Source organism: Salmo salar, chromosome 01, assembly GCF_965601325.2.
Source record: "Salmo salar chromosome 01, fSalSal1, whole genome shotgun sequence".
In the NCBI taxonomy this organism is placed as follows: Eukaryota; Metazoa; Chordata; class Actinopteri; order Salmoniformes; family Salmonidae; genus Salmo; species Salmo salar.
The window spans coordinates 96508618-96536115 of NC_138291.1; the positions used below are offsets into that span (position 1 = coordinate 96508618).

Below are 27498 nucleotides of genomic sequence, written 5' to 3' on the forward strand. Positions count from 1 at the left end.
GTCATAACAATCAATAACATTTCAACCGGACAATAGCTTCGTCAATATAAAAGGAAAACAAGAAAGGCGTGCTCTCAGTCGCTCGCATAAAAAAGCTTTGGGACACTGCAGTGTCCACTCATTCAGACTGGTCTTACTCCCTCATTTTTCAGAATACAAGCCTGAAACAATTTCTAAATATTGTTGACATCTAGTGGAAGCCATAGGAAGTGCAATTTGAGTCCTAAGTCAGTGGATACTATAATGGCATTCAATAGAAAACTACAAAAATAAAAAATCCCCACTTCCTGGATGGATTTTTCTCAGGTTTTTGCCTGCCATATCAGTTATGTTATACTCAGGCATTATTTTAACAGTTTTGGAAACGTGTGAGTGTGTTCTATCCAAATCTACCAACTATATGCATATCCTAGCTTCTGGGCCTGAGTAGCAGGCAGTTTACTTTGGGCACGGCTTTTCATCCAGAGGTGAAAATAGTGCCCCCTACCCTAGTGAGGTTAAACAATGCAACTTCATATAAATGTTTACATACCCTACATTACTCATTTCATATATACTGTACTCTATACCATCTACTGCATCTTGCCATCTTGATGTAATGTATCACTAGCCACTTTAAACAATGCCCCTTTTATATGTTTACATACCCTACATTACTCATCTCATATGTATACACTGTAATCTATACCATCTACTGCATCTTGCCATCTTGATGTAATGTATCACTGCCACTTTAAACAATGCCACTTTTATATGTTTACATACCCTACATTACTCATCTCATATGTATACTGCTCAAAAAAATAAAGGGAACACTTAAACAACACAATGTAACTCCAAGTCAATCACACTTCTGTGAAATCAAACTGTCCACTTAGGAAGCAACACTGATTGACAATACATTTCACATGCTGTTCTGAAAATGGAATAGACAACAGGTGGAAATTATAGGCAATAAGCAAGACACCCCCAATAAAGGAGTGGTTCTGCAGGGGGTGACCACAGACCACTTCTCAGTTCCTATGCTTCCTGGCTGATGTTTTGGTCACTTTTGAATGCTGGCGGTGCTTTCACTCTAGTGGTAGCATGAGACGGTGTCTACAACCCACACAAGTGGCTCAGGTAGTGCAGCTCATCCAGGATGGCACATCAATGCGAGCTGTGGCAAGAAGGTTTGCTGTGTCTGTCAGCGTAGTGTCCAGAGCATGGAGGCGCTACCAGGAGACAGGCCAGTACATCAGGAGACGTGGAGGAGGCCGTAGGAGGGCAACAACCCAGCAGCAGGACCGCTACCTCCGCCTTTGTGCAAGGAGGAGAAGGAGGAGCACTGCCAGAGCCCTGCAAAATGACCTCCAGCAGGCCACAAATGTGCATGTGTCTGCTCAAACGGTCAGAAACAGACTCCACGAGGCTGGTATGAGGGTCCGACGTCCACAGGTGGGGGTTGTGCTTACAGCCCAACACCAAGATTGGCAAATTCGCCACTTGCGCCCTGTGCTCTTCACAGATGAAAGCAGGTTCACACTGAGCACGTGACAGACGTGACAGAGTCTGGAGACGCCGTGGAGAACGTTCTGCTGCCTGCAACATCCTCCAGCATGACCAGTTTGGCGGTGGGTCAGTCATTGTGTGGGGTGGCATTTCTTTGGGGGGCCGCACAGCCCTCCATGTGCTCACCAGCGGTAGCCTGACTGTCATTAGGTACCGAGATGAGATCCTCAGACCCCTTGTGAGACCATATGCTGGTGCGGTTGGCCCTGGGTTCCTCCTAATGCAAGACAAGGCTAGACCTCATGTGGTTGGAGTGTGTCAGCAGTTCCTGCAAGAGGAATGCATTGATGCTATGGACTGGCCCGCCCGTTCTCCAGACCTGAATCCAATTGAGCACATCTGGAACATCATGTCTCGCTCCATCCACCAACGCCACGTTGCACCGCAGACTGTCCAGGAGTTGGCGGATGCTTTAGTCCAGGTCTGGGAGGAGATCCCTCAGGAGACCATCCGCCACCTCATCAGGAGCATGCCCAGGCATTGTAGGGAGGTCATACAGGCACGTGGAGGCCACACACACTACTGAGCCTCATTTTGACTTGTTTTAAGGACATTACATCAAAGTTGGATCAGCCTATTGTGTGGTTTTCCACTTTAATTTTGAGTGTGACTCCAAATCCAGACCTCCATGGGTTGATAAATTGGATTTCCATTGATTATTTTTGTGTGATTTTGTTGTCAGCACATTCAACTATGTAAAGAAAAAAGAATTTAATAAGATTATTTCTTTCATTCAGATCTAGGATGTGTTGTTTAAGTGTTCCCTTTATTTTTTTGAGCAGTGTATATATTGTACTCTATACCATCTACTGCATCTTGCCTATGCCGTTCTATTCCATCACTCATTCATATTTTTTTTATGTACATATTCTTATTCATTCCTTTACACTTGTGTGTATAAGGTAATTGTTGTGAAGTTTTTAGGTTAGATTACTCGTTGGATATTACTGCATTGTCGGAACTAGAAGCACAAGCATTTCGCTACACTCGCATTAACATCTGCTAACAATGTGTATGTGACAAATAAAATTTGATTTGATTTGAATTTGATTTGGTCTACCACTTTGTGGCTGAGCCGTTGTTGCTCCTAGACGTTTCCACTTCACAATAACAGCACTTACAGTTGACCGGGGCAGCTATTGCAGGGCAGAAATTTTATGAACTGACTTGTTGGAAAGGTGGCATCCTATGACGGTGCCACGTTGAAAGTCACAGATCTCTTCAGTAAGGCCATTCTACTGCCAATGTTTGTCTACGGAGATTGCATGGCTGTGTGTTCGATTTTATACACTTGTCAGCAACGGGTGTGGCTGAAATAGCCAAATCCACTAATTTGAAGAGATGTCCACATACTTTTGTATATATAGTGTATCTTAAAGACGTGTTTTTTTGGTAAGAGAATGACAGGACACTAGGCAAATAATTTCTCCAAAACTAAATAGAAGTGTTGATATTAGTTGGCAGGGGTCTTTACTTCAACATTATTGTGTTTTGATATATTTCTAATACCTTAAGAATTTTTCTGGTGGATGTTTTCTAAGACCCCTTTTCTATATGTTTGACCAGAAATCAAAGCCTTAGATTATTCCTAACTTTTAGAATAAAACATTTTTGAAAAAGGTTATATGTGCCTTAATTTCTCCAAAATATAGACTTTTGACACCAAATTTGATATGCTCCTATGAACTTCAAATGTTTGTGGTCATGGGACCTTTTACATGGAAATGCCCTATACATACTGACAACGACAGCTCTCTTTTTAGTCACCTCTATAACGCTGTATGATTACATTCTGACTGAGACAACTGCAGTACAACTTGATACACTATAATTCTTTATCAGATGCTTTAAGACTTACTGTAGGTCCCTGGTAATGTGCCCAACAGAAAGCAGAGAGGTGAAATAACTAAGCCCTGCCCTGTCAATGTAAATATAGGAGTGCTACTGCACTGGGAGGTCAGGGGTCAGCGGTTGCTCCTGACCCTGGGGGAGAGGGAAGTAGGCGGGAGGGCGAGCAAAGTTTTTCCCACTCTGCTGTCCCTGCAGACTGGGAAACAGAGAAGAGAGACAGAGGAGGTGTCCCATAGGCGTCCCTGGGCTCTGGTCAAGAGTAATGGACTAAATAAGGAATAGATTGCCATTTGGGATGCAGCCAGTCAAAGTCAGAGCTCTCAGCCCTGATGAATTCACAGTCTGTTATTTATCTGCCGTCGGCAGCTGGGGCCGGCACACACAGTATATGCAGCTGCTTAATTGGCTAACAGCGATCCCAGGTCCCCCAGAAGAGGCTTTGGAGCAGCAGATTGATTGGCTACGGCCGCATAACTCCTCTTTGTTTACACAACAACCACCTGGATGCATGGCCATCTACTTTAGAATCAGACAGAATCAGAGAGCTCTGTCATGTAGACAGCCACACATAGGCACAGATACAAACAGACACCCACACACAACTGCACACTCACAATTACACACTCACAATTACACACTCAGGCTTGTCCAGAAGAAATATGAATTACATTTCATTACATCAGGATGCAGCAACAGAGGCCCTGCTCCAATCACATGAGTCTCTGACTGACTGGAAATATAACTGCTACCACTGGTTGTCTATTTTAGGGATATGGCTACAGTGTACTGTGCTGCAGACTCTACTGAGAGCAGTGCAGCAGCAGAGAGGTGAGGTCTGGCTGTCTGAAGGAATTAGGGGACTGGGCTGGCAGCCTCTCCAGATGTCTGCACTGTGCCGTAGCAGAGAGGTGACGTCTGGCTGTCTGAAGGAATTAGGGGACTAGGCTGGCAGCCTCTCCAGATGTCTGCACTGTGCCGTAGCAGAGAGGTGACGTCTGGCTGTCTGAAGGAATTAGGGGACTGGGCTGGCAGCCTCTCCAGATGTCTGCACTGTGCCGTAGCAGAGAGGTGACGTCTGGCTGTCTGAAGGAATTAGGGGACTGGGCTGGCAGCCTCTCCAGATGTCTGCACTGTGCCGTAGCAGAGAGGTGACGTCTGGCTGTCTGAAGGAATTAGGGGACTGGGCTGGCAGCCTCTCCAGATGTCTGCACTGTGCCGTAGCAGAGAGGTGACGTCTGGCTGTCTGAAGGAATTAGGGGACTGGGCTGGCAGCCTCTCCAGATGTCTGCACTGTGCCGTAGCAGAGAGGTGACGTCTGGCTGTCTGAAGGAATTAGGGGACTGGGCTGGCAGCCTCTCCAGATGTCTGCACTGTGCCGTAGCAGAGAGGTGACGTCTGGCTGTCTGAAGGAATTAGGGGACTGGGCTGGCAGCCTCTCCAGATGTCTGCAGGGTCAGTCTTACGGTGATGATAGAACAGTGTATGCAGCCTGAGGCAAGGAACAGAGCACAAGCTTTTTGGGCAACTTTCTCAAATCATGAATCATGAGAGGGACAGGAGGACAGGGGGCTGAGAGGGACAGGAGGACAGGGGGATTAGAGGGACAGGAGGACAGGGGGATGAGAGGGACGGGAGGCTGAGCGGGACAAGAGGACAGGGGGCTGAGAGGGACAGGAGGACAGGGGGCTGAGAGGGACAGGAGGCTGAGAGGGACAAGAGGACAGGGGGCTGAGAGGGACAGGAGGACAGGGGGCTGAGAGGGACAGGAGGACAGGGGGCTGAGAGGGACAGGAGGACAGGGGGCTGAGAGGGACAGGAGGACAGGGGGCTGAGAGGGACAGGAGGCTGAGAGGGACAAGAGGACAGTGAGGAGGAGTGGAGGGGACAGGGGGCTGAGAGGGACAGGAGGACAGGGGGCTTAGAGGGACAGGAGGCTGAGAGGGACAAGAGGACAGTGAGGAGGATTGGAGGGGACAGGGGGCTGAGAGGGACAGGAGGACAGGGGGCTTAGAGGGACAGGAGGCTGAGAGGGACAAGAGGACAGTGAGGAGGAGTGGAGGGGACAGGTCGCTGAGAGGGACAGGAGGACAGGGGGCTGAGAGGGACAGGAGGACAGGGGGCTTAGAGGGACAGGAGGCTGAGAGGGACAAGAGGACAGTGAGGAGGAGTGGAGGGGACAGGGGGCTGAGAGGGACAGGAGGACAGGGGGCTTAGAGGGACAGGAGGACAGGGGGCTTAGAGGGACAGGAGGACAGGGGGCTAAGAGAGGGACAGGAGGCTGAGAGGGACAAGAGGACAGTGAGGAGGAGTGGAGGGGACAGGGGGCTGAGAGGGACAGGAGGACAGGGGGCTTAGAGGGACAGGAGGCTGAGAGGGACAAGAGGACAGTGAGGAGGAGTGGAGGGGACAGGGGGCTGAGAGGGACAGGAGGACAGGGGGCTTAGAGGGACAGGAGGCTGAGAGGGACAAGAGGACAGTGAGGAGGAGTGGAGGGGACAGGGGGCTGAGAGGGACAGGAGGACAGGGGGCTGAGAGGGACAGGAGGACAGGGGGCTTAGAGGGACAGGAGGCTGAGAGGGACAAGAGGACAGTGAGGAGGAGTGGAGGGGACAGGGGGCTGAGAGGGACAGGAGGACAGGGGGCTTAGAGGGACAGGAGGACAGGGGGCTTAGAGGGACAGGAGGACAGGGGGCTTAGAGGGACAGGAGACTGAGGCTATGAACGGAGCACTGGACACGTCAGGCCAGGCATGAGGCATCATCAAGATATGCAGTACGCCACTCATACTCAATCAGGCAACGCTGCATGATGCATTTTACTGAGCTCTACTGCAGTATACAATCCTTACCCACATACTGTAGAAATACTAGCCTTAGTTAGTCTAGCATTAGAGGAACTATGATCGTATTTGTAATTTGTAAACAGTAATTATGTTTGTATGGCTTCAGCTGTGTTTCAGAATGAAACACTGGCAGATTCATTAAATTAAATCATTAAATGATTAATTAAATGATCACGAATATCCTACCAACGGGACATCAAAAACTGTAATATCCTATGTTTCACGGAATCGTTGCTGAATGATGACATGGATATTCAGAATGAAACACAGAAGTGCTTTGATCATGTGTCCTAATATTTGGTTGTACTGATGGATTCTCCCTTTAAGGCTACAGAGCCTGGTCCTTTGAAGAAAGATAAGCAGCATATGTTCTCATACAAAACCAGTCTGATGTCAGTCGCTGTCTCACAACTACTGAAACTTCACCACCGGTCAAAAGCTTTAAAACACCTATTTATTCAAGGGTTTTTCTTTATTTTTTACTATTTTCTACAATGTAGAATAATGGTGAAGACATCAAAACTATGAAATAACATATATGGAATCAAGTAGCAAGTAGCACAACAGAGCAAGAGGACAAGTACCGACACCTCACTAGTCCTCAACTGGCAGCTTCATTAAATAGTACCCGCAAAACACCAGTCTCAACGTCAACAGTGAAGAGGTGACTCTGGGATGCTGGCCTTCTAGGCAGAGTTCCAGTGTCTGTGTTCTTTTGCCCATCTTAATCTTTTCTTTTTATTGGCCAGTCTGAGATATGGCTTTTTCTTTGCAACTCTGCCTAGAAGGCCAGCATATCGGAGTCGCCTCTTCACTGTTGACGTTGAGACTGGTGTTTTGCGGGTACTATTTAATGAATCTGCCAGTTGAGGACTTGTGATGCATCTGTTTCTCAAACTAGACATTCTCGGCTAAAATGGCGCCGGAAGAAATGGCAGCAGTTTTACGGGCGCCCAACCAATTGTGCTATTATGTGGGTTTTTTCACTATATTTGTAAATTATTTTGAACATAACATTTCTGCAACCGTATCTTACGGCAGAAAAGAGCTTCTGGATATCAGGACAGCGATCACTCACCTCAGATTAGACAAAGATTTTTTCAACAACAAGCAAGACTCACATGATTTTCTCCAAACACCCGGCAGGGCCGACATCCCAGTTATTCGCAAGAGGAAGCGACGCAGGTACAGAGGACGAAGAGCCGGATGCCTCGTCAGGACCGCAGAAGGCGAGTAGGAAAGCTGCCGTTACCGTCAAAATTACTCGCCAACGTGCAATCATTGGACAATAAATTAGACGATTTACAATCACGAATATCCTACCAACCGGACATCAAAAACTGTAATATCCTATGTTTCACGGAATCGTGGCTGAATGACGACATGGATATTCAGCTAGCGGGATATACGCTGCACCGGCAGGATGGAACAGCACACTCCGGTAAGACGAGGGGGGGGTGGTCTGTGCATATTTGTAAACAACAGCTGGTGCACGAAATCTAAGGAAGTCTCTAGAATCTGCTCGCCTGAAGTAGAGTATATTGTGATAAATTGCAGGCCACACTACTTGCCTAGAGAGTTCTCAGCTATACTTTTCGTGGCTGTTTACTTACCAACACAAACAGATGCTGGCACTAAGACCGCACTCAGTCAGCTGTATAAGGAAATAAGCAAACAGGAAACCACTCACCCAGAGGCAGCGCTCCTAGTGGCCAGAGATTTTAATGCAGGGAAACTTAAATCAGTTCTACCAAATCTCTATCAACATGTTAAATGTGCAACCTCTGTGTGTGGAGCACCTGTACTCCACACACAGAGACGCGTACAAAGCTCTCCCTCGCCCTCCATTTGGTAAATCCGACCACAACGCTGTCCTCCAGATTCCTGCTTACAAGCAAAAATGAAAGCAGGAAGAACCAGTGACTCGGTCTATAAGAAAGTGGTCAGATGAAGCAGATGCTAAACTACTGTTTTGCTATCACAGACTGGAACATGTTCCAGGATTCATCCGATAACATTGAGGAATACACCACATCAGTCACTGGCTTTATCAATAAGTGCATCGAGGACGTCATCCCCACAGTGACTGTACGTACATACCCCAACCAGAAGCCATGGATTACAGGCAACATTCGCACTGAGCTAAAGGGTAGAGTTGCCGCTTCAAGGTGCAGGACTCTAACCCGGAAGCTTATAAGAAATCCTGCTATGCCCTGCGACGAACCATCAAACAGGCAAAGCATTAATACAGAGCTAAGATTGAATCATACTACACCGGCTCCAACGCTCGTCAGATGTGGCAGGGCTTGCAAACTATTACAGACTACAAAGGGAAGCACAGCCACGAGTTGCCCAGTGACACGAGCCTACCAGATGAGCTAAATCACTTCTATGCTCGCTTCGAGGCAAGCAACACTGAGGTATGCATGAGCGCATCAGCTGTTCCGGAAGACGGTGTGATCATGCTCTCCGTAGCCAAATTACACAAGGCTGCGATGCCAGATGGATTTACGGGACGTGTGCTCCGAGCATGTGCTGACCAACTGGCAGGTGTCTTCACTGACATTTTCAACATGTCCCTGATTTAGTCTGTAATACCAACATGTGTCAAGCAGACCACCATAGTCTCTGTGCCCAAGAACACAAAGGCAACCTGCCGAAATGACTACCGACCCATAGCACTCACGTCTGTAACCATGAAGTGCTTTGAAAGGCTGGGAATGGCTCACATCAACACCATTACCCCAAAAACCCTAGACCCACTCCAATATGCATACCGCCCAAACAGATCCACAGATGATGCAATCTCTATTGCACTCCACACTGCCCTTTCCCACCTGGACAAAAGGAACACCTATGTGAGAATGCTATTCATTGACTACAGCTCAGCGTTCAACACCATAGTACCCTCAAAGCTCATCAATAAGCTAAGGAACCTGGGACTAAACACCTCCCTCTGCAATTGGATGCTGGACTTCCTGACGGGCCGCCCCCAGGTGGTGAGGGTAGGTAACAACACATCTGGCACGCTGATCCTCAACACTGGAGCTCCCCAGGGGTGCGTGCTCAGTCCCCTCCTGTACTCCCTGTTCACCCACGACTGCATGGCCAGGCACGACTCCAACACCATCATTAAGTTTGCAGACGACACAACAGTGGTAGGCCTTATCACCGACAACGATGAGACAGCATATAGGGAGGAGGTCAGAGACCTGGCCGGGGGGTGCCAGAATAACAACCTATCCCTCAACGTAACCAAGACTAAAGAGATGATTGTGGACTACAGGAAAAGGAGCACCGAGCACGCCCCCGTTCTCATCGACGGGGCTGTAGTGGAGCAGGTTGAGAGCTTCAAGTTCCTTGGTGTCCACATCAACAACAAACTAGAATGGTCCAAACACACCAAGACAGTCGTGAAGACGGCACGACAAAGCCTATTCCCCCTCAGGAAACTAAAACGATTTGGCATGGGTCCTGAGATCCTCAAAAGGTTCTACAGCTGCAACATCGAGAGCATCCTGACCAGTTGCATCACTGCCTGGTACGGCAACTGCTCGGCCTCCGACCGCAAGGCACTTCAGAGGGTAGTGTGTACAGCCCAGTACATCACTGGGGCAAAGCTGCCTGCCATCCAGGACCTCTACACCAGGCGGTGTCAGAGGAAGGCCCTAAAAATTGTCAAAGACCCCAGCCACCCCAGTCATAGACAGTTCTCTCTACTACCGCACGGCAAGCGGTACCGGAGTGCCACGTCTAGGACAAAAAGTCTTCTCAACAGTTTTTACCCCGAAGCCATAAGACTCCTGAACAGGTAACTAAATGGTTACCCGGACTATTTGCATTGTGTGCCCCCCCCCCCAAACCCTCTTTTACGCTGCTGCTACTCTCTGTTTGTCTTATATGCATAGTCACTTTAACTATACATTCATGTACATACTACCTCAATTGGCCCGACCAACCAGTGCTCCCGCACATTGGCTAACCGGGCTATCTGCATGTGTCCCACCACCCGCCAACCCCTCTTTTTACGCTACTGCTACTCTGTTCATCATATAGTTACTTTAACCATACCTACATGTACATACTTCCTCAATAAGCCTGACTAACCGGTGTCTGTATATAGCCTTGCTACTCTTATTTTCAAATGTCTTTTTACTGTTGTTTTATTTCTTTACTTACCTACACACACACACACACACACACACACACACACACACACACACACACACACACACGCACACACACACACACACACACACACACACACACACACGCACACACACACACACACACACACCTTTTTTTGCACTATTGTTTAGAGCATGTAAGTAAGCGTTTCACTGTAAGGTCTACACCTGTTGTATTAGGAGCGCGTGACAAATAAACTTTGATTTGATAATGTACTTGTCCTCTTGCTCAGTTGTGCACCGGGGCCTCCCACTCCTCTTTCTATTCTGGTTAGAGCCAGTTTGCGCTGTTCTGTGAAGGTAGTAGTACAAAGCGTTGTAAGAGATCTTCAGTTTTTTGGCAATTTCTCCCATGGACTAGCCTTCATTTCTCAGAACAAGAATAGTTTGACGAGTTTCAGAAGAAAATGCTGTGTTTCTGGCCATTTTGAGCGTGTAATCGAAACCACAAATCCTGATGCTCAAGATACTCAACTAGTCTAAAGAAGGACAGTTTTATTGCTTCTTTAATCAGCACAAGTTTTCAGCTGTGCTAACATAATTGCAAAAGGGTTTTCTAATGGTCAATTAGCCTTTTAAAATTATACATTTGCATTAGCTTACACAACGTGCCATTGGAACACAGGAGTGATGATTGATGATAATGGGCCTCTGTACGCCTATGTAGATATTCCATAAAAAAATCTGCCGTTTTCAGCTACAATAGTAATTTGCAACATGAACAATGTCTACACTGTATTTCTGATTAGAGGTCGACCGATTATGATTTTCCAACGCCGATACCGATTATTGGAGGACCAAAAATGCCGATACTGATTAATCGGCCGGTTTATATATATATAATATATATATATATATTTGTAATAATAACAATTACAACAATCAATACTGAATGAACACTTTTATTTTAACTTAATATAATACATAAATAACATCTATTTAGTCTCAAATAAATAACGAAACATGTTCAATTTGGTTTAAATAATGCAAAAACACAGTGTTGGAGAAGAAAGTAAAAGTGCAATATGTGCCATGTAAAAAAGCTAACGTTTAAATTCTTTGCTCAGAACATGAGAACATATGAAAGCTGGTTGTTCAATATTCCCAGTTCTTCAATATTCCCAGTTAAGAAGTTTTACGATGTAGTTATTATAGGAATTATGACGCATTGACTATTTCTCTCTATACCATTTGTATTTCATATACCTTTGACTATTGGATGTTCTTATAGGCATTTTATTATTGCCAGCCTAATCTCGGGAGCTGATAGGCTTGAAGTCATAAACAGCGCTGTGCTTCAAGCATTGCTAAGAGCTGCTGGCAAACACAGTATAGTGCTGTTTGAATGAATGCTTACGAGCCTGCTGCTGCCTACCACCGCTCAGTCAGACTGTTCAATCAAATATCAAGTCATAGACTTAATTATAATATAATGAACACAGATATACGAGCCTTTGGTCATTAATATGGTAAAATCTGGAAACTATCATTTCGAAAACAAAACGTTTATTCTTTCAGTGAAATACGGAACCGATCCAAATTTTATCAAACGGGTGGCAACCTTAAGTATAAATATTGCTGTTACATTGCACAACCTTCAATGTTAAGTCATAAATATGTAAAATTCTGGCAAATTAATAACAGTCACGTAGTTTGCAACGAGCCAGGCGGCCCAAACTGTTGCATATACCCCGACTCTGCTTGCACTGACAGCAAGTGATTTCCCTAGGTAATATTTTTTTACCTTTATTTATACAAGTATTTCTCATTGAGATAACATCTCTTTTCCAAGAGAGACCTGATCGAATAGCAGCAGGGGGAACAACGTTTCAGACAAAACAACTTACATACACTAACATAACATTAGACAAAACTATAAACACACATACAGTACAGCAAAAACATTTTACGTTAAAAACACGAAAGTCTTAACTAAAACCAGCTGGCCTAAAAACAATTACACTCATCTATGATATATACATCGATCAAGTGTTTAAACTCCACCAACAAAACTAGATCATCAAATTTGTTCATGTTCAGGAGAGAATTCCAGGACCCCGGAGCTAAGTAACTAAAACTATTTCTACCATGACCTGTTCTAATTTTTGGTATATTGCCTGCTAACATGAATTTCTTTTAACTAAATACGTAGGTTTAAAAAAAATACACTTCTGTGTACTGAATTTAAGAAAGGCATTGATGTTTATGGTTAGGTACATTTGTTCACCGATTGTGGTTTCCTCGCGAACGTGATTTTGTTAAATCATCACCCGTTTGGCGAAGTTGAAGTAGGCTGTTATTCAATGATAAATTAACAGGTACCGCATTGATTATATGCAACGCAGGACAAGCTAGTTAACCAAGTAATATCGTCAACCATATGTAGTTACCTGGTGATTATGTGAAGATTGATTGTTTTTATAAGATAAGTTAAATGCTAGCAAGCAACTTACCTTGGCTCCATGCAGCCAAAAGGTCCTTTTGACGCTGCACTCGCGTAATAGGTGGTCAGCCTGCTACGCAGTTTCCTCGTGGATTGCAATGTAATCGGCCATAATCGGCATCCAAAAAGGCAGATTACCGATTGTTACGAAAACCTGAAATCGTCCCTTATTAAATCGGCTACGCCGATTAATCGGTCGTCCTCTATTTCTGATCAATTCGATGTTATTTGAAATGGACAAAAAAATTGCTTTTCTTTCAAAAACAAGGACATTTCTAAGTGACCCCAAACTTTTGAACGGTAGTGTATATTGGGAGTATTATTATTATTTCACTGTGTAATTCCGACCCACTGTAATTCCAGTGGGTCAAAAGTTTACATACACTAAGTTCACTGTGCCTTTAAACAGCTTGGAAAATTCCAGAAAATGATGTCATGGCTTTAGAAGCTTCTGATAGGCTAATTGACATCATTTGAGTCAATTGGAGGTGTACCTGTGGATGTATTTCAAGGCCTACCTTCAAACTCAGTGCCTATTTGCTTGACATCATGGGAAAATCAAAAGATATCAGCCAAGACCTCAGAAAAAAAATTGTAGACCTCCACAAGTCTGGTTCATCCTTGGGAGCAATTCCCAAACGCCTGAAGGTACCACGTTCATCTGTACAAACAATAGTACGCAAGTATAAACACCATGGGACCACGCAGCCGTCATACCACTCAGGAAGGAGACGCGTTCTGTCTCCTAGAGATTAACGTACTTTGGTGCGAAAAGTGCAAATCAATCCCAGAACAACAGCAAAGACAAGACAAGACATCAGTCAGGAAGTTAAAGCTTGGTCGCAAATGGGTCTTCCAAATGGACAATGACCCCAAGCAAGTTGTGCAAGTTGTAGCAAAATGGATTAAGAACAACAAAGTCAAGGTATTGGAGTGGCCATCACAAAGCCCTGACCTCAATCCTATTGAAAATGTGTGAGCAGAACTGAAAAAGCACGTGCGAGCAAGGAGGCCTATAAACCTGACTCAGTTACACCAGCTCTGTCAGGAGGAATGGGCCAAAATTCACCCAACTTATTCTGGGAAGCTTGTGGAAGGCTACCCAAAACATTTGACCCAAGTTAAACAATTTAAAGGCAATGCTACCAAATACTAATTGAGTGTATGTAAACTTCTTACCCACTGGGAATGTGATGAAAGAAATAAAAGCTGAAATAAATCATTCTCTCTACTATTATTCTGACATTTCACATTCTTAAAATAAAGTGGTGATCCTAACTGACCTAAGACAGAGCATTTTTACTAGGATTAAATGTCAGGAATTGTTAAAACCTGAGTTTAAATGTATTTGGCTCAGCTGTATGTAAACTTCCGACTTCAACTGTATACTGTAGCTAAAAAAGTAATACTAAGTGTATGTTGTGTAGTAAGCTGTTTGTAGCCCATGTGCCTCACCCTAATAATTTGGTCTGTTAACCCCTCTGAATTTTAACTAAACATGCCAATGTGCTGCACATGTAGCCTATAACCTGTTTTTTAGAAATGTCATCATCTAATATTGTCTTAGCTGTCATTGTCAGCTTATATGCCCCCTTTATTTATCCTTCCATTCTGACTTGATGTACAGGGAAAATACTGTAAGAGCAGCCCATGTTCTGCATTCTGTCACTGTACATTTCAAAAGTGCTGAACGCATAGTTATATTGACTACGTCCGTCTTACTGTTGCTCGCTCATAAGTGTCTTAAAAAAAATCGGAATGCCTCTCATCCGCTCATCGTTCCCTTATGCCATAGTGTGTACATCTCAATTGTCAGTAGAAACCACATTTGTTTAAACAAGCCAGCCATGTTTTTTAAAAAGGTTGAATTAATTGTTTCGCTGCCAGACAAGGCTCCGCTGATAGCCAGGTATGGCGGTGTTAAGGATTCACTCCATCGTGCTGGAAAGAAAGCTCTGCTGTTGGGACAGCTTTATGTAGGCCCCAACAGTTTGTGGGCACAGCTTGTCGCCGTTATAGTGCAATTAATGTATTGTTTAGTGTTGTGTAGTGTCTTTGCTGGCATGCATCTAAACATTTTTGGGGGAGTTTGCCCTACCAAGATTTGCATGCTAAAATCGCCATTGCATAAGGCTCCTAAAGTTGCCGGTAATAGGCTACACCAGGGTCAGCAACCTTTTCCATTTGGAGTGCCTATTTATCTTACCATTTCTACTGATCTGTGTGCCAGTTATGGTTTTCATATGCACATTTGCATGGGACAGTTTCATTTCATTTATAATAAAGTCTTCATATCTCAAAATCAATGTCATGTGGTTACTCAAAATTCAATACAATACAAATCTAAAAGTAACTTCTATTACCATTGCCAATATGTAAAAATAGCCTTCATAAACCAACAAATAAAAAAATGTCAGCATGCAGGTAGAAAATATCCTGATAAAAATAAATATCCTATAAAATACATTGGCTACACATGGCCTGTCTGCAAGGCACTTGTATCAACTATTAACCTGGTCAGCCCAAACTCGTGATAGAAAACTTGCAACATTGTATGAAATATTCTGGGCCCTCAGAGTTTCATGCGCCAGTGAGCTCCGGACAGACAGAGCTGTAGGATATTTGTACAAGGGATAAGAAGTAATTTTATGATGTTTATGATATTTTATGATGTTTCCTTCGGATCAGAGCATCACATTTATTTCCCCTTTCATGCTGAGGGGTTATCGAAAGAGAGAGCTGGAAAGAATTTTCAAATAGGCAACGTTGAGGAACTATTGTCCTTCTCAATGGATGTTAAAACATACTTTGTTTACTTGCTGTTTGAGGCGAAGAAAAAAATACTTTGAGAAGCTCCACCATTATGGTGAGCTAAGACAATCAGAAATAGTATCAGATTTCCAAATGGGCACATTTATAGACCTACATTTGTGTGCAGGCCAGGTAGTCTAGATCTACTTCTATGCCTAATAAGATGCATTTCTTTACTGAATATTGACAAGAGCGCTCCAAACAAAAGACAATAAATGGACAACTCGTAAATGGTATGAAATAAACCAAAACTTCTCTCACAAAAAAAAAACAGGTACTTTCACACTAATTTATGGTAAATAAAGCGACTTCAATGGCTCATTTCTCTAAACAGTGAGAAAAAACAGCACCAGATTCACAAAAAATACATTACAATAAAGAAGCAATACTCCAAACTGCATCTTTATAAACATAGAGAACTGATACTGTATACTGGTTGTTGGGGTGGGATTGGCGTGGGGAGTCTGTGGGTGGCTTTTGACCATTTTATTGGATTCCTCATGTCTTACTCAATGGTAGGAAAAGTTTGGTTCAAATCGGATGTTGGGTAATATATTGGTGTAATATTACGCACATCCTATGAATTAAAAGGGCCAATTTTGGTGCAATCTATTAGCTTTTTTAATTTGATCTCTGAGAAATTGTCAACAAAATAATGTTTCAGGAATGCTAATCTTACGTTTCTAACTACAGAAACTATTTCAGAACAATCTGAGATTGTGGGTGTCATGGCTTGCTGAAATGACATGGAATGACCCGTCTCCAACTCCCGGCAGCACAGCTGACAAAGGAGAAGACAGCCCACCGCAGCCAGCCCACAAACTGCTTTGACAGACACACAACCCACAGCAGCCTTTGACAGACACACAGCTCAGAGGCTGAGCAAAAAGGCCTTGTTGTTTATCTCTGTTAGAATCTCTATGGGTGTGTCCCAAATAGCATCATATTCCCTATATAGTGCACTACTTTGACCAGAGCCCCATTAGCCCTGGTCGAAAATAGTGTACTATATAGGGAATAGGTGCCAATTGGGATGTACCCAGGATCCCTATAAAAGGACGACTAAGGAGCTGTAAGGACACTTCATCTGCAGCACCGTATTTACAGAATCAAAGCAGAATGTATGAATGTGTGTGGCAAAGCCTGTGGAGAATCCTTAGCGCATTAAAGGAGTTCAGCTCAGTGTCTAATCCACACAGGGCTATCATATCAGAAATCAGATCTTTAACATTTTCCACCATGGATGTTCTGTCTGATATGTTTCCTATGGGGAGAGGTGATTTCTGCTGCCTAATATACATGTATTGCGGTAGTACTATTCCGCTTGCCTGGCTTGCATTAAATAGATTGCTTTTGCATACAAATTTAGTTATTCGTCAGGGAGGGTGGATTTGCACAACAACAAAAAATACATAAAAAATTCCCTCGCAAAACAAATGAGGCTTCTACACTAAAGATTCAACACCCATCCCACCCAAAAATGTAACTATAAAGCACCCATCTGAGATTATTTCCATGACAACCGACCGTTCTTTCTCTATGATTTCCATGACTGCTCTTCCTGATTAAAGGCGCATAAAGAGTTGCCATTTACCTCAGAGCTGAGGGAAATGAATCACAATACCCCAGATAATGACACCTTTAATACCTCGCCAGGAAAACGCCTCACATTTTCACTGCTGATAACATTCAGAGAGAGACAGAAAGAGAAAGAGACAGGGAGAGCAGAGAGCATGGGAGAGAGAGTCTGCGTCCCAAATAACACCCTGCTCCTTACATAGTGCAATGCTTTTGCCATTTGGAATGCATCCAGAGAGGGACACCCACAGCCTTTAGGAAAAAAAATTGCTATCTAGAAGCTAACATGCTGACCACACCGCTAACGTCGCATGCGTGAGTGTTGCAAAATAAATGTACATATACATGTTATTCAATCAGTGACGCTAGCCGCGCTGCAAGTCCCGCCTCTCCCATCTCCTCATTGGTTTTTAGGAGCATATAACCACGTGCCATCTCCTCATTGGTTTTTAGGAGCATGTACCCACGTGGGTGATTGAAAGATGAACTGAGGTTCACACTCCAGTCCAGTTGGTGATAATAATGCACTTTAAAGTTGGTTGCCAACCACAATACAAAGTCCAAAGAAGAAGAAGAAGCATGAAGGAGGAGAGATTACCAGAAACAAACTCCGCTTACCCTTTTATCTGTGGATTAATTATCAGAGTAGAGGACCTTGTGCATTTCAGGTAAAATAACAACACAATGTTTATATCCGAGGAAAATTAGCTAGCAACAGCAAGCTAGCTAGCTAAATTGCCATAAATGTTTAATGCTTTTCGACCTGTCCCCAAATGAATATAGTTGGTTCAGAGTTCGTTTTGATATTTCAACCCACAAAGGGTTCTACATGGAACCAAAAAGAGTTCTAAATGGAACCAAAAAGGGTTCTACCTGGAACCAAAAAGGGTTATCCTACGGGGACAGCCGAAGAACCCTTTTGGAACACTTTTTTTTAAGAGTGCACCCGCAGCTCTCCTCTCCGGCTGGTGGCTGATAAAATGCAGCAGTCTCAAACCTGACAGAGCAATATTATTACACTTCTTGTGTCGGCAGAAATCCCTAAATCCATTCTAACCACTCCAAGTAAGACCTACTACTGGTGAAGCATAAAATATCCACAAGTACCCTGTTGTGTAGCAAAGCTACTGTAGATTCCAATGCCCGGCAGCAAATAGTCACAGTTCTTGTGTAGTTTGATCCAGAAAGGGGGGCAATTCAATTGTAATGCAATTACACTGAGACTCAAATTTTTCACTTCAAAATGTATACCAAACAAAAGAAATTCAAAGCATAACAAACCATAGAACTCTATGCACAAGGACTACTTTCAACAAGTTCCACTGAAAATGTGTTAAACACATTTACAGAAAGAACTGTGCAGATACAAAGTTTAGTAAGAGATTTTACACTGATTTTGTTACTAAACTTTGCATCTGCACCGATTTTCCAGTATTTACTGTGTAAATTGTTCAAAGTAGTAATTGTGCAGAGTAAACTTTGAAATCAGTGGTTTTTGTTTGGCATATATTTTGAAGTAAAAAAACTGTGTCAAAGCATAATTCTGTTCCAGTGGAATTGCCCAAGGGTGACCAAGAATGACGTTACATGTGACTGAATAGGATTTTTGAAACGATATAAACTGATTTACTGTTGTATCTTAAAACAAATCTGTCCATTCCAACCTCACGGTTCCATCCATGACCTGTCTGTGGGATGGTGTCTGGCTGGGTCGGTGGAAACTAAGGCCTTGACACTCCTGGTGGACAAAGATAACGCAGTGAAATGACAGTTAAACACTAGACAGCAGAAAACATGACCTCATAATGGAAACCAATCCTCAAAACACCCTCACTGTCTCCAGCATACTAAAATCACAGATGTGAGTGTGGGATGGAGAGGGGGTGAGAGAGGTACAAAAATAGAGAGAGACAAATAGAGAGAGAGAGACGAAATAGAAAGAAACCGAGAGAGATGGGTCCAACATGTGAAATTCATAGGAGCACATCAAATTGGGTGTCAAATGAAAGCTAAGAGTCTATATTTTTGAGTAATTAAGGCATATATACATTTTTCAACAATTTTCCATCCCTTATTCCATAATGTTGAATAAGCAAAGGCTTTGATATCTGGTCAAACAGATGGAAAAGAGGTCTTCTACAACATCTACCAGAAAAAGTTAAAAGGTATTAGAAATACATCAAAACACAATAATGTTGAAGTAAAGACCCCTGCCGACTAATATCAACACTATTTAGTTTTGCCTTCTGTAAGTTTAAGAAACATTGCCTTGTGCCTGGGATTCAGCTACCAAAAACCCACATACTGCATCTTGAAGATATAAGTAATAAGTAAAGGTAAACCTATCAATTAGTTGTAGTGTTTTTACTGATATCAAGTTTGTTTATCTCCCGAGTGGTGCAGGGGTTTAAGGGACTGCATCACAGTGCTTGAGGTGTCACTCCAGACCCGGGTTCGATCCCAGGCTGTGTCGCAACCGGCTGTGACCAGGAGACCCATGAGGCGGTGCACAATTGTCCAGGTTAGAGGAGGGTTTGGCTGGCCGGGATTTCCTTGTCCAATTGCACTCTAGCGACTCCTTGTGGCGGGCCAGGCGCCTGCAAGCTGACCTACAGTTGCCAGCTGGACAGTGTTTCCTCCGACACATTGGTGCGGCTGGCTTCCGGGTTAAGTGAGCAGTGTGTCAAGAAGCAGTGCGGCTTGGCAGGGTCGTGTTTTGGAGGATGCACAGCTCTTGACCTTCGCCTCTCCCGAGTCCGTAGGGGAGTTGCAGCGATGGGACAAGACTGTAACTACCAATTGGATATCATGAAATTGGGGAGAAAAAGGGATAAAAGTTTTTTTAAGTTAGTTTATGAATTAAGTGATCAAAACTTGTAATTCTGTTTGTAACGGAAATACCAAAAAAAAATCAGTAACGGAATTACTGCAATTGAATTGGCTACAATGGGAAAATCATAATTGTCACAAACTGCCGTTGGGTCATCTGCTACTGTCATCCCTTCCACTGACATACTGTTATGTTCAGCTCATAGGGTCTCCTGCTACTGTCCTCCCTTCTACTGGCATACTGTTATGTTCAGCTCATAGGGTCACCTGCTACTGTCCTCCCTTCTACTAATATACTGTTATGTTCAGCTCATAGGGTCTCCTGCTACTGTCCTCCCTTCTACTGGCATACTGTTATGTTCAGCTCATAGGGTCTCCTGCTACTGTCCTCCCTTCTACTGACATACTGTTATGTTCAGCTCATAGGGTCTCCTGCTACTGTCCTCCCTTCTACTGACATACTGCTATGTTCAGCTCATAGGGTCACCTGCTACTGTCCTCCCTTCTACTGGCATACTGTTATGTTCAGTTCATAAGAGTTTTTTATGGCTATGTTTGGACAGTACAGTTCAGTACCACACACTAGAGTAAAGTACAGTATAATGTACTGTATTATACAACGGGTGGGTCTAATCCTGAATGCTGATTGGTTAAAACCGCATTCCAGCTGGTGTCTATTCCACAAGTTACCACCAGCTAAATCTATGACGTTAAAATACCTATTTTCTCTGTTCCATCTGATTGTGCAATCCACTGTCTCACCAGCCCAGCCAGGCAATTTATAAACTTGATCTAGACATTATCTCACAGCTCTTTTTTAATAACATTTAGTTTTCAACAGTGGAGATTTGTATAAACCTTGCTGTCTGTTTTAATATTCAAATTCGATTTCCAGCTGTCCCATAGTAATGAACATGTGGGAGTCGGGACGAGACAGACAGGCAGGCAGCGTTTCTCAGCCAGTCGAAATCATGAATCCGCTGGCATCCTTTTTATGGATAAATACAAATAAATGTCAATTGAAAAAAGCTAGCAAGCAAGGGATAAGAAAGTTGCCAGCCAGTATTTGCTTGGAACATTTAGAACGAATGGCTGGGTCACGTCCATAGATACAGAACAAAAAGACTAAACGACTGGGTCGCGTCTCTGGCAACCGAACCGATAGAACAAACGACCAGCCGGCTTGGGTAGCAACCCTAGATTTGTGTCGGGACTATATATTGTGGAAAGATTAAATAGTATGAATAAATTCATCATAATAATGTTTTTAATAAAAATATGTAAATCATTATTTGAATATGTTGGTAACCCGTTCAATAAAAGTGATAATGCCCTTGAAGCCAACAATATTGGCACATTTCGTCTCGGACCTAACAACACCCGTGCCAATATATCCTCCAAACACCGGCTTCTCAGGCATTATCACTTAATTGTACTGTACTGAACATATCTACTGTACTCTACTCTACTGAACTAAAAATATGTACTGTACTCTACTGAACATATCTACTCTACTGAACATATCTACTCTACTCTACTGAACATATCTGAAGGTACAATCTCTGCCTTCCCGGCGGGCCAGGAGAGCAAATCAAGTGCACTATGGTCCTACTGCTGGCCAATTGGATGGCTCAGAATACTGTCTGCAGTACTGTAGCAGGCATAAAATAAAGCTTAAGCAAAGTTGATACTGTGAGAATACAAAACGTTTAAAGAGATGCTGTTTTTATGAATGAGTTCATGTTTAAGTTCTTTCTCAGCACTGGCAACAATTCGTATTCAACACTATTATTTTTCCAGTCAGATAAACACTCCAAACAGCCTACCCGACCGGCCGGAGGCGTCCGCATGGTCCTAAACCACACCGTAGCCTCGTTTTGTATCACATTTCAATTATAAAATTGGGGGAGGAGCAAAAATGCAATTTCAAAATGTGGGGGGACATGTTCCCAGTGAAAGTTGCGCCCCTGATTATAAGCCATAAAATGCACATTCTTCTCATTTCCACTCAGCGCTACAACAAGCAGTGCAGCAGTAATGAATGAGTAGGAAAGTGTATCTATAGGCTTGCATTGTTGTTATTATTAACGGCTTGGGTCTTTTTTAATATCGAGGAATATTTAACTTTCTCTGTTCATAGGAGTAACAAAATGAATTTGTGCATGAGGCAGAAATAATGCGTTGCCAGACTCGAGTTTCCCCATTAGTTTTTTGGTCAGTGTCAGAAAGGGAAAAGTGGAGGGATGTTGAGAAGCGGACCCTCAGTCTGCTGCTCTCTCCCTCCACTGTGACTGACCATCAGATGCAGGCACCATCAGCCCAGTAAAATAAACAGCAAATATTTCAAATGTATGCTCAATCAGCTGTGCCTCACAAGTAGTACAACAACAGATTTATTACTGGTGTGATCATATAGCCTACCTCAAATTTTGAAATATAATTAAAAAATATGGTCCGAACAACAATTCAAGCAAAGCCAATATGGGGTGATAATGTATTGGGCCTATAGCTTTCTGCACAAACCTCAGAAATTGGTTGATGTTGCATAGGCTTACGGTTTTTAAGTCATGTACAATAAAAAAAATCTGAGTGGTAGATCTTGAATTAGAGCTTGAATTTTGACTCAAAGTGATCTTGACTCAGAAAAGGTTGGTACCACTGTTCTATAGTTTTCCCTGTTAACAATATCAACGTTTCCCTTTATTGTGATTGAGTCGACGCAATATTAGCCACTTTCAATGCAACATACCGAAACAAAACAAACTATGCAAGAGCTTTTGCAAGCATCGGAGTAGAATTCTATTGCATTGACACACAGTAATTTATTTAACCTTTATTTAACTAGGCAAGTCAGTTAAGAACAAATTCTTATTTTCAATGACGGCCTAGGAACAGTGGGTTAACTGCCTTGTTCAGGGGCAGAACAACAGATTTGTACCTTTTCAGCTCGGGGATTTGATCTTGCAACCTTTCGGTTACTAGTCCAACGCTCTAAGCACTAGGCTACGCTGCCACTGCCGCCCTAAGCCCATACTCTACACATACCGGAGCGGCATAAACAATCAGAGCTGATGTAGGCCTGTATGCAAATAGACCTTTGTCATACATGGTTCTGTGCCATTTGCTTTGAACTGTACTGTGTTTACAGCATTAGCGGTAGTGAGATGTGCTTGTTTTGAGATTAAAGCCAGAGCTGCATGTAGCAACATGTGCACATTTTGTTCATATCCTTTGCTAGTTAGTGAGTTAATAGCCCAGTTATAGATCATTTATAGCCAGCAATAGGGGAGTGATTGCTTCTTACAAGAGCATAAAACGTGTACATTTCTAGGCATCTTTGAAAAGCCAGTCAGGTAAAGAGCTTTTTTTTGTTTTAAAGGAGCAGTGTTGTATTTTGATCCTGGCTTGAATAATCTAAGTAGCCAATAGGCAGAGGGTAGCATAATTTGTCTGATTCTCTGTAATAATGGGATGGGAATAATAATGCATTTCATTTTGTAAAGTAGTTTCTCGTATCAAACACGACAACATTTTCAGTCACCTCCTTGTCCGAAGGACAAGTGGATAAACAGGTTAATGTCAAGACCTGCATGTTTTTTTCAAAAGTCTCATGGAATGTAGGCCTACATTGAGCACCACACATTGGCTGCTATTGTAGGCTGAATGATAGAACAGCTATTTCCATGTTAAAATGTTATGGGATGCATTTTCCCCATTGTTTTTTATGGTAGGCCACTCTGGTATGCCTACATTATGATCAAATAGCCACAGTAGCCTACTTGGCCACTGTTAAAATGTTGACTTAAATCGGGTACAGCCTCAGTGTAAATGCATGGTGAAGTTGCACAGAATATTTACAACGTTGAAGTTTGCGCTCAGCAGACCTGAAATTTGTTCAGTGACTAAATTGTTTTGAGGGAACATTGGTTGCAGACGATAGTATTTTTCAGTGACTAAATTGTTTTGAGGGAACATTGGTTGCAGACGATAGTATTTTTCAGTGACAAGTTTCTGGCAGCTTTCTTCCATTACACAAAGGTGTTCGGAAACATGCTAGATAGCTAATTAACACAGGTCGTCCCTCTGTCTTCCGTCTGTCTTCAGTAAACATGTACTGTAACATAGAGATATGGCCATGTGGGAACACTAACCCTATAAAGAAAGGTGTTTTAACGTTTTGTTTTCTAGAAAATGTATACTCAATAATATGAAAGATAAGGTCCTTATGCTTCCAAAACCGTAACGCAAGTGTTGTATGTTAATGTTCAGACCAAGAGTCAGGGCTCTTAACAAAGAACACTAAGGTGACATACTAAAAAACATACAGAAGACCCCTTCGTCCAATGACTCTTATGTGTAATGTAATGGAACTGAGAGTCATGATCAAGGGCTATGTTGAACCATCATTAGCACATAAGACCCTGTCAGGAGGAACCAACCAGATGTCAGATAAGAGACAGAATAAGGTAGGTACTGGGCTGAAGCCACACAGCAAGAAAAAACAGCTCTTTACTATGAACTAGTGACATTATCATTGACAGCTGTTTACCATGAACTAGTGACATTATCCTGAACAGCGCTCTACCATGAACTAGTGGCATTATCCTGGACAGCTCTTTACCATGAACTAGTGAAATTATCCTGGACAGCTCTTTACCATGAACTAGTGAAATTATCCTGGACAGCTCTTTACCATGAACTAGTGAAATTATCCTAGACAGCTCTTTACCATGAACTAGTGACATTATCCTGGACAGCTCTTTACCATGAACTAGTGACATTATCCTGGACAGCTCATTACCATGAAGTAGTGACATTATCCTGGACAGCTCATTACCATGAACTAGTGACATTATCCTGGACAGCTCTTTACCTTGAACTAGTGACATTATCCTGGACAGCTCTTTACCATGGTGGGTGTGTATCGTATATGCATGCACACTAAAGTGTTTTATGGCTTATAGTCAAGTACAGAGACAAACAAAAGGCTTGTTACTTTAAAAAATATATATAGAGAATATATATAGAACAATTGCTTTTTGTAGGAGGTGGGGACTGGGGAGGGTGGCTACAGCGTTGACAGTTGGCTATTTGGATCAGGCGGGAGATATCGATCATGCATGTGTCTGTTTTTAAATGGGATTTCTCACACATGGCATGCAGCTTAATTAATGTCAAGCCTACTGCCTAAATAAAGACATAACCTACAGTATCCTTACCTATCCTTACCTTGCTTAACTTTGTCTCTCCAGCCTGACACTAGCCAGTTCGCATCAGTTGCAGCAAATACCCGTAGCCGGTTTCTTTGAGATCCTCAAGCGAAATTGCTAGCTACAGTTGACGTTATCAATAGTCCACTACCGTCACAGAGCGAATAAATAGTCTACACCGTCTAGCCAAATATATTAAACTGATATGTCTATCGACTTTCTATTTCCAATAAAAATTCACCCATAATATAAGAAAGGATATACAGATAAACAAAAACAAAAAAGAACACTCTACTTGTTCATGCAGCGCGCGACACTGCGTAGTTACCTATTTCATCGCCGCCGGTAATTTAACCCCAGGAAATATATCAAGTGTAGGACTGGACCGATTCATAAGAAAAAGTCATATGATCCACAGCCGCAGTACGTATGGAGCGCTAGCACGCCTACCGGTGCAACCTCTGACTGGCAGCGGGCAGTGCACAGCGCGGTAGAAGACGATGCATAAATCATGAAAATGGGAGGCACTAATGTCTAAACCGATCATAATAATTATTCAAGAGGAGACAAGGTCAATGTCAATCAAATCTTTAGTTCATTCCCCCACGGCCAAGGCATTTGACATTTGATGTAAGGCAATTATGCTATAAAAATGTGAGGTCTGCAGGCGACTCATTCTGGAGACTGCAGATTTTGTAGGTCTATTCTCTTAGGGGAAGAAAGGTCAACAGATTGATCATGTCTGCTTTAGAGGATCTATACAACATTACTTAATGAATACTATTGTCTTAAAAAAAAAGGTGCATACCACATACATGCGAAATGTAAATTTTATTCAAATGATTATTTGATTGTCATTTCAAATGTGATCTGTAGCCTTGGTGTAAACTGGTGCATGTATCGTCATACAATGTCTCTGTGCTGCAGCCTACTATATTACAGCAGGAAAGCTGAGGCTAAAGGACGGCAGTGAGAAATGCCCCCTCCAGCTGTGTGCCAAGCCCAGGGCTGCTGGTTTCAGTGCGTGGGGTTTTGACAGAATCTTAGTCACAAATGGCACCCTATTCTCTACATAGTGCACTTATTTTGGCCAGAGCCCTATGTAGTGCACCATAAAGGGTATAGGGAGCATGGCATTTGGGAAGCATCCAGTGAGGGGCAAGAGGAGAGATTAATGAGGGTTAAGTTTGATGTGAAGCGATCAGCAGAGTCATGTAGAGCTGAGGCAGTGTTACGCCAGAGAGAGAGTTCTGGCCCTTGGATCCACTGTTAATCCACTGATACTCCATCACCTCTCTTTGACAGCATCCCAAATGGCCCCCTCTTCCCTATTTAGTGCACTGCTTTTGACCAGAGCTTAATGAGCCCTGGTCAAAAGTAGTGCACTAAATATGGAAGAGGGTGCTATTGGGGATTGACACTCACTCTCTCTCTCTCTGCCAAAGCATAGCCTCCCTCACACACAGCGCCTCCCCTGCACATATCACACACAGGCCGCATACCGCACACACCTTCCTTCCCTCAGGTGCTTCAGGCAGCTGTAATCCGTCACACCACTCCGCTCTGCACTCAGACGTTGTGCAGACTCCTGGAGGATCATGGGGTGGAGATTATTTTTTCTCTAATCCCATGATCTCTCCACAGCAGATATACCATCTGCTACTGGAGTTGGGGTAGGCCGGCATATTCTCAGGCTGTTAGGTAAGCACAACAATTTGACATGCAGTTAATTTTCCATTAAAGGGGCGATCAGCAGTAGCTATATGATATGTACCAATTGATTCTTGAAGAATATAATTTAGAAATGCCTCATGAGATTAGTTCAAACATCTTATTGTTTCTACTGCTGATTGCAACTTTAAAGAATTTTCAGTACTTTAGTTTTAGGCCTAATTGTGTTTGTACCGTGCAAGGGAAGGCCAACTAAGCCTTGAACAGACTGATATTAATGAAGTAAGTAGAGATACCAGTAAATATTATTTTCACACATTCAAAGTGGGTACAATTATTTTCTTTCCGCCTCATAAGAAAACAGGAAGCAGGAAAACCAGTGCATTACTGTGAACTAGACTGAGTTGTTGCCTATAGGTGTGAGCACATGATGAAGGGCAAGCATGTTTGACATGTCAATGCACAGCAGGGGGAGGTTGATTAGGCCTAGTTATGAATCTCATACACTGCACCAACAACAGCATG

The 27498-nt window shown here is 43.2% G+C and overlaps 1 protein-coding gene across 1 annotated transcript in view; it reads right to left on the reverse strand.

Moving 5' to 3' along the window:
• Nucleotides 1-25975, reverse strand: part of LOC123744734 (protein TANC2) — a 222151-nt gene extending 196176 nt beyond the window's left edge. Inside the window, exon 1 of the mRNA XM_045724545.2 lies at nucleotides 25322-25975. The gene's annotated coding sequence lies outside the window, so the exon portion shown is untranslated. The remainder of the gene's footprint in view (nucleotides 1-25321) is intronic.
• Nucleotides 25976-27498: the final 1523 nt, after the last annotated feature.